The sequence below is a fragment of the Rhincodon typus genome, chromosome 21 (assembly GCF_021869965.1).
Source record: "Rhincodon typus isolate 14 chromosome 21, sRhiTyp1.1, whole genome shotgun sequence".
In the NCBI taxonomy this organism is placed as follows: Eukaryota; Metazoa; Chordata; class Chondrichthyes; order Orectolobiformes; family Rhincodontidae; genus Rhincodon; species Rhincodon typus.
In genome coordinates, this window is record NC_063352.1 from 45,551,754 (window position 1) to 45,560,708 (window position 8,955).

At 42.1% G+C, this 8,955-nt stretch overlaps 1 long non-coding RNA gene across 1 annotated transcript in view; it reads left to right on the plus strand.

Moving 5' to 3' along the window:
- LOC125485662 overlaps positions 1-8,624 on the plus strand; it is a 47,522-nt gene extending 38,898 nt beyond the window's left edge. The window contains exons 3-5 of the long non-coding RNA XR_007264374.1: positions 2,539-2,605; positions 6,062-6,151; positions 8,514-8,624. This is a non-coding gene — a long non-coding RNA (uncharacterized LOC125485662). The remainder of the gene's footprint in view (positions 1-2,538; positions 2,606-6,061; positions 6,152-8,513) is intronic.
- Positions 8,625-8,955: the final 331 nt, after the last annotated feature.

Here is an 8,955-nt window from a genome sequence, read left to right on the forward strand (position 1 = left end):
GGTGCGGCTTGAGGTGGGAGGAGGGGATAGGTGGGAGGAAGAACAGGTTAGGGAGGCGGGGACGAGCTGGACTGGTTTTGGGATGCGGTAGGGGGAGGGGAGATTTTGAAGCTTGTGAAATCCACATTGATACCATTGGGCTGCAGGGTTCCCAAGCGGAATATGAGTTGCTGTTCCTGCAACCTTCGGGTGGCATCGTTGTGGCACTGCAGGAGGCCCAGGATGGACATGTCATCTGAGGAATGGGAGGGGGAGTTGAAATGGTTCGCGACTGGGAGGTGCAGTTGTTTATTGCGAACCGAGTGTAGGTGTTCTGCAAAGCGGTCCCCGAGCCTCCGTTTGGTTTCCCCGATGTAGAGGAGGCCACAACGGGTACAGCGGATGCAGTATACCACATTAGCAGATGTGCAGGTGAACATCTGCTTGATGTGGAAAGTCTTCTTGGGGCCTGGGATGGGGGTGAGGGAGGAGGTGTGGGGGCAGGTGTAGCACTTCCTGCGGTTGCAGGGAAAAGTGTCAGGTGTGGTGGGGCTGGAGGGGAGTGTGGAGCAGACAAGGGAATCCCGGAGAGAGTGGTCCCTCTGGAAAGCAGATAAGGGTGGGGAGGGAAAAATGTCTTTGGTGGTGGGGTCGGATTGCAGATGGCGGAAATGTCGGAGGATGATGCGTTGGATCCGGAGGTTGGTGGGGTGGTATGTGAGGAGGAGGGGGATTCTTTTTTGGTTGTTATTGCGGGGACGGGGTGTGAGGGATGAGTTGCAGGAAATGCGGGAGACACGGTCGAGGGCGTTCTTGACCACTGAGGTGGGGGGGGAAGTTGCAGTCCTTGAAAAACGAGGACATCTGAGATGTATGGGAGTGGAATGCCTCATCCTGGGAGCAGATGTGGCGGAGGCGAAGGAATTGGGAACAGGGGATGGCATTTTTGCGGGAAGGTGGGTGGGAGGAGGTGTATTCTAGGTAGCTGTGGGAGTCGGTTGGGCTTGAAATGGATATCGGTTTCTAGGTGGTTGCCCGAGATGGAGACAGAGAGATCCAGGAAGGTAAGAGAGGTATTAGAGATGGTCCAGGTGAACATAAGGTTGGGGTGGAAGGTGTTGGTGAAGTGGATGAACTGTTCGAGCTCCTTGTGGGAGCACGAGGCAGCGCCAATACAGTCATAAATGTAATGGAGGAAGAGGTGGGGTTTAGGGCCGGTGTAGGTACGGAAGAGGGATTGTTCCACGTAACCTACAAAGAGGCAGGCATAGCTTGGGCCCATGCGGGTACCCATTGCCACCCCCTTTGTCTGTAGGAAGTGGGAGGAATTGAAAGAGAAGTTGTTGAGGGTGAGGACGAGTTTGGCTAAGCGGATGAGGGTGTCAGTGGAGGAGGAGAGGTCGGGCCTGTGGGACAGGAAGAAGCGGAGGGCCAATCTAGCAGTAGAGAGAGAACTCAGGCTTTTTGCTGCAGCAGAGAGAGAGAGCAGTATCTATCAGCTTCAACTCCAAAATCCCCAACCTAAAGCAAAACTAAAATCTTGGGCCTGTGTGAGCCTGATTCCACCCACTCATGTTGTTTTTGTCTAATTTAAAACAAAACACTCATGGAGCTCAAAGCTGTTTACTCACTGCTTCTGAAGCAGACATTCCAGTACCACTGTGTCAACACCTCTCTGCAAGACAAACAGCACAGAATAAATCTCTCTTGAAAGGTACAGTCCCAGAACTTCCTGCTTACAAATCGTCGTGTTTTACGTGTGGCATAAATATTTGACGAGCTGTAATTGTGTGAGAAAACACAGCCCACCCCTGAACTGTGGTTTCCCGCCGCCCCCAGCGCCCCCATCCCCACCCTGGCTTTTACAGCAACCCCAAAACTTAGTCTCAAAATAAAGGTTTTTGCGCATTACTTCTACTGGCAATATGCCATCAATATTGGCACCACAGTGGCACACAATGGCCAGGGAAAACATAAAAGGACACTCAACAACGTGAACAAGACCAGATCACTGATCTTTCAACACAATTAGGAGAATGCATATGACTGATAGCTTGTGACCAAAAGCTTGCAAGGAACCAGGAAACCAACACAGCGGATGGCTTTTTAAGGTGAGCATCAGGAATAATGCCTATTATAACCTTTCATATTGCTGTGCATCTTGAAGTGTGAAGGAAAGGAGTCCCCATCTGCATTTTTTTAAAGCAAGGGCCAGCAACTGAGGCATTTGGCTGTCATGTGCAAACAGAAAAGAAAAGTAAGACTGAAAATATTGCATGAATTTTCATGTCACGTGTTCTCCCCTTATCAAGAATGCCTTTCAAGTCAACAAGTGTTTGCTGTTTGATTCATGTTTAAAATATGGAAAGCTCAGGTGGAAATACATGTGACAGTAATATCTTGTCCTATCACCTTAGGTTGCAATTATGTATGGGCAGCTGCCCAGATATCTTTTAGACCGGTCGGTTTTCTTGTGCCAGAGACGTTGTTGTATGTTAAATCTAACGATTTTTGTCTTTGTTTTTTTTTAAAATATGTAACCCACAATCCCCTTGGAAGAAACATTTTGAGCGAGACATCAACAGGCTTATGCTCTGCCATTGTGACTGAAAACTACCAAACAGAAGTAAGGAGAGATGAGAAACAGTAGGATAATAAACATTAAACAGAGTTAATACATAAAGTTAAAAATGTTTTAAATAAAATGTATTCTGAAGAAGGGTCACTGGACCTGAAACATTGACTCTGAATTTTCTCCATTGATGCTACCAGACCTATTGAGTTTTTCCAACAATTTCTGTTTTTGTTTAAAAATGTATTACATTTCTAAATGTACATACATACATATTTCATGTACAGTGTGAAAGCAGGACATTCAGCCAATTGAGTCTACATTGACCCTCCAAACAGTATCCCACCCAGACACAAACCCCTATCCTATCCCTGTAAATCTGGATTTCCCATGGCTAATCCATCTAGCCTGCACAACAATGGACACTACAAGACAACTTAGCATGGCCAATCCACCTCATCTCCACATTTTTGGACTTTGGGAAGAAACCAGAGCACCTGGAGGATAACCTATCAACACTTGGAGAACATGCAAACTCCACACAGCCATCTGAGGCTGGAATCAAACCCAGGTTCCTGGTGCTATGAGGCAGCAGTGCTAACCACTGAGCTGCTGTGCTATTGTATTTATATATTGTATAATATATAATTTCATTTAACTAAACAATGTACAGGGGTTATGCAGGATGGATTGGTAAAAGGCATTAAAGTGTTCAATCAGCCATTGAGTCATACAACACAGAAATAGACCCTTTGGTCCAACCAGTCCATGCTGAACATAACCCCAAATTAAACTAGTCCCACCCCCTTGGCTCATTATCCCTCCAGACATTTCCTATTCTCGTGCTTATCTAAGTGTCTTTTAAATGTTGTAACTGTACCCGCATCCACCACTTCCTCTAGAAGTTCATTCCACACACGAACCACTCTGTGTAAAAAACTTGCCCTTCATGCCTTTTTGGAATCTTTTTCTTCTCACTTTGAAAATATGTCCCCTAGTCTTGAAATTGCCCAGCATAGGGAAAAGACACCTGCTATTGACTAATCTATACCCCTCATGAATTTATAAGCCTCTATAAGGTCACCCCTCAACCTATGCTGCAGTGAAAAAAGTCCTAGTCTCTCAAACCCTCCATTCTCGACACCATCCTGGTAAATCACTTCTGAGCCCTCTCCAGTTTAATGGTATCTTTCCTATAACAGGCAGGCTCAATGTGGGCTGAATGGCCTACTCCGGTTCAAATAAACCAAAAAAACTTGCTTTTTTCACATGGATGCTTTGTTCAATTTTTAGGCATCTTAATACAACATAAACACAGCGCACAACAGTTTACAAACTGGAGAACATTTTGAAAATGTTTGATAAACACCAACAGGTTGCACTGCACTTCAACATCACCAAACAGAATTTGACAAGGAAATATTGATATCTATTGTCTGTGCAGCTGTCACAAAGAACTAGCAAAACAATATTCAGAACAGCAAAATGTGGCAGACCTGAAAGCTGAAACAATCTCCATGACAAATACTAAAATTCTTTGGTCTTTGCAGCTGTCTTATTGTAATAATTTGAGCCTAACTGCTTGAAAACTTTTGGTTTCAAAATGACACAGACCTGGAGGCCACTCAGATTAGTAAAGAGCTTTCACCTTGCAAAATACCACCCAACCTAACTAATAAATCACGTACAAAAACAGAGAAAGAGATTGTATTTGTCTCTGGCAATGACTTACTTAGGTGTTGAGCATAACACCAGATTTAAGAAATTACAGAAAAAGAGCAACTATGAACACAATTCTTTTGATTGAATCTCCATCAAAACAGAATGGATTGAAATGTAGTGATTCCAATTTAGGGCACTTTACAAAATTTCAGTGAATTAATTTACATGCAACATTATATTAAAATTCATTGAAATATTTCAAAGTTGTGCTGTTACATAAGGAGGGATTGGTAAATACTCAACCTTCAAAGCTCACTATCTCTCTGATTCAAATACTGTACAGCTTTTAGCCTTGACTTTTGTTTAGTCTCACGCAAATATTGTCACAGCTTTATTACATAGTGACATACAAAGCAAAAGAAATATGATATTCCCTTGATTTTCCCACTTGGCATCAAATTCTCCCATTTTACCTGATTATTTCTTTCCAACAAGGTCCCCACCAATTAAAATGTCACTTGTTTTGGTGAATGGGATGCAGATTTGACAGGATATGGCTAGTATTCAGTTTATTTATTCTCTACCAGATTTGTTGGACCATTTCAAACTCTATCATGTTTTGCATAAAAACCGAAAGAACTGCGGATGCTGTAAATCAGGAACAGAAACAGAAACAGAAGTTGCTGGGAAAACTCAGCAGGTCTGGCCGCATCTGTGAAGAAAAAAAATCAGAGTTAACATTCCGGTCCAGTGCGGTGACTCTTCAGGATCACTAGACCTGAAATGTTAACTCTGATTTTTTTCTTCACAGATGCTGCCAGACCTGCTGAGCTTTTCCAGCAACTTCTGTTTTCGTTCTATCATGTTCTGGCTTCATCTCACATTGCTCACTACTCTGAAATGCAAATATGTATCAGGCTTCTTTTCTCTGCAGGACTGTATGCCTATATCACTCCTGTACCACATTCAACCCTCCATAATATGAAGTCATTTAAAAGTCTGCGCTTTAACTTGTAACAATTCCCATTCCTCTATCTCTTTATCCTATGCTCACTGACGTACATTGGCAGCCAGTTTGGCAAAATCCTGATTTATAAAATCGTCATCCTTCTTTTCCACTTTTCTCCATGCAGGAGTCAAAGTATTTGCTTTTCCTAAGGGTCTTCTTGAGATGTTCTTGCGGACTACTTTTGAATTGGCTTTACGTTCATTTTCAGGGACTCTCTCTTAATTCCTACCAGCACATTTATTGGATGGCACAGTCACATTCAAAAAATGTCTTCAGATATCTGTGTTGACTTACAGGCTATTTGGGCACACATAGATACAGAATTAGCAGAAGTTAATCGATATCCTCAAAAGTCATTAACATTCCATTAAAATTAAATGCACAACACTCAAGAGAAATATTTATTTCCTAGATGCCATGGTATTAACTTTGACTCAAGCCAACAGGCATAAATTAACAAGTAATTTTTTTGTCAAAATAACTGACACGCACAAAACTCTACTCACAAAAAGCCATTACAACAAAATATACATTCCTCAGATTGGTGAAATCACTGCTAATGCATTTCCGTAACATTTGTGTTCTGTTATGTTTCTCATGGCTCAGTATGTCAGTACAACCTTTAAGAGACAGGTTCAGTATCATAGCATGTGACCTGAGGGCTGAAAGGTCTCATACTCCATTTTCCACAGGGATCACTGGAAGCATGACACTCTGCTGGAAGCATACTGCTTTATCTTGTTCTGTTGCAATCGAACATATAATAGATGGCTACGATGAATGACTGCTGGGTTTTTCAATAGCATGATATCTAAGCTCAGTTTCTTATATTACAAAAGGTAACAGAAGCAGTGCTGTACCCCTTCCAGAGGCAAGATGACATCAATATGCACAGAATCTGGAAGATTTTCTTCAGACATTGACTGCAGGTCAGATCTAAGTTTCAGATTTATTTTTAAGAATAGATTTAAGATGAGAGGGGTAAGATTTAAAAGGGATCTAAGGGGCAACTTTTTCATGCAGCGGGAGTTCTGTGTATGGAACGAGCTGCCAGAGGAAGTGGTGGAAGCTGGTACAATTACAACATTTAAAAGGCAAGGGATGGGTATACGAATAGGAAGGGTTTAGAGGGATATGGGCCAAATGATGGCAAATGGGATTATATTTAGTTAGGATATTAGGTTGGCATGTTTGAGTTGGACGGAAGGTTCTATTTTCATGCTGTACATCTCTATGACTATGACTAATTGACACAGTTTTCATTATGATATCATCCACTATATTTTCCTGATATAGAAGCTTCACATCTTATGCAGCCTTAAGCCAGAGATTCCACATTCATTTGCAAAGAATTCATTCCCTCAGTGAGTCCAGGTTTTCCTGGTTTTCCAGATAACTGAATATTCCTCTGTTGACTGTTGTGCCTCCTTTACAACTTCCCACCCATAAACCATCCTCAATTCTCTTGCAGTTTTCTTCTCTCCTAGTCCCTTTTGTAGCTTACTTTACATGCCTCATGCAATGTCCTTCTTCCCCTACCTCCATAGTGGCCTCCTCCTCTCTCAATCATACTGCAGCCTCGTTACACCCCCTCCCCTTCTCAAGCCCTACTTTTCCCCCATCACCTCCAACCCTCTTTCTTCGGAGTCTCATGCTGAGGGTCTAACCAAAGACATAAGTAATCCAAAACTGTAGAAACTATTTAAAGTAGAAAGTTCATAACAATGGCATATGTTGCTCAACTCATTGATCACCAGTTCCAACATGCCACACTGAACAACCACAACGACCTCCTCAGAAAACAGACACAGAATATGTCTGATAGGATACCCTTCATCGTCCAGTACTTCCCTGGAGCGGAGAAACTACACCATGTTCTTCACAGTCTTCAACATGTCGCCAATGACGATGAGCACCTTGCCAAGATCCTCCCCGTGCCTCCACTTCTCGCCTTCGAACAACCGCCATAACTTAAACAGACCATTGTTCACAGCAAACTACCCAGCCTTCAGGGCAATATCGACCACAGCATCACACAACCCTGCCACGGCAACCTGTATCTGTAAAATCTTCCTTACTGTTCTGTTTTGTCACCATCACCTTGGTAAATTATTTTGATCTCTCTACCTTAATTAGTTTGTACAGTTTTGGATTCCTTTGTACTTTGGCTAAACCCTCGGCATATTCTCTTATACCTATCATGTTATTCTAGTCATTTGGTTTACCTCCAGCGCAATATTATTTTTAATTTTTTGTAATCATCTCTCTGCTCATTTAATCAGAGAATAAGTCATCCCTTCAGTTGTTATTCAGCTGTTGATACTTTACTCACATGAACTAACATTCTTAGTTACCTGCAGAGACTTATTTTTCGATACTCCACTCACACCATTTGTATGATCCTTTGATCTCTCTGCCCTTGATGTCTCTCTGCCCATAAATTCTGTGTTCTGTGTCCTTCTCTGTCACTTCACCTGACGAAGGGGCTATGGTCCAAAAGCTTGTGATTTCAAATAAACCTGTTGGACTGTAAACTGGTGTCGTGTGTATTCTGACCTTGTCCACTCCAGTCCAATACCAGCACCTCCACATCATGGCTGATAGGCTCATTATTGAGGACTTGGTAACTCCATCTCTCTCCACAATCACCTTCAGACCCACAAACCTCCAAAATCTCTGTGTGTGCATCTTAAATCTGGCTTCCTGTATATCCCTGATTTCAACCACTATATTATTGGTGGCTAAATAAATGTAGGTGGTTATTGTTGCTTTGAAGCACATCTGTGATGAAAATTAAAAGAACTTAAGAAATTTTAAAATTATGTATATCTGGATCTCAGGTGGTACCAAAGCAGTCTGCATATGGAATTATATCACTACCGTATCTCCAAGCTTAACCACAAATACTTGGCAGTGATCAGGGCAATTATTTCCGCCAACTCCATTTCTGTATTTAAAAATGTTAAAAATGTTAACAGCTTTTGTCTGTTGCAAGGAGATTTCAGTAATGATTAACTGAAGAGGTGGAACTTCTAATGATAAAGGTCATTCCCTCTTTCAACATTTCTGTGTCTACCTTCATGCAAACTTTTAAAAAGGATCATTGGCAAATCAATTGTATTGAAACCTACAGATGTTTCAGAGGAATGCATTTTTGTGTAAGGTCACCAGGCAAAGTCACCTTTCCGAAAAAATAGCGACAGAAGCACGAAACGGTTTCTGAATCTCATCACATGGCCTGATTTCACAAACATCATACTTGAATCTCTTTCCTCTCTCCTTGCTGTTTAGGGTTAGGAGACTTCCCTGAGGAACCCCTGCAGTAATGTCCTGGAGCTGAGATGTCCAGCTTCCAACAACCACAGCTATCTTCTTTTGTTCCAGACATGAGCCCAACAAGTGGAGAGCTTTACCATTGATTCCCATTAACTCTAGTTTTGCTAAGGCTCCTTGATGCCATATTTAGTGGAATTTGGTGTGAAGGACAGACTCTCTCACATTACCATTATTTTGTCTGTGTTTGAACTAAGGCTCTAATACGGTTTGGAGCTGAGTAACTTTGGCAGAATCCAGTTGGTTGAGTGATATGAAACTGATGTTCAATAAATATTTTTTTGGGCTAGAGAAAGAGTTGTAGTACAAGTCCTCAGAGGCTGGTGCTAGGACCCTGAATTTTCCTGATATATAAACACTAATTATCTATCTCTTGGTGAGTAGGGACAATTTCAAAGTT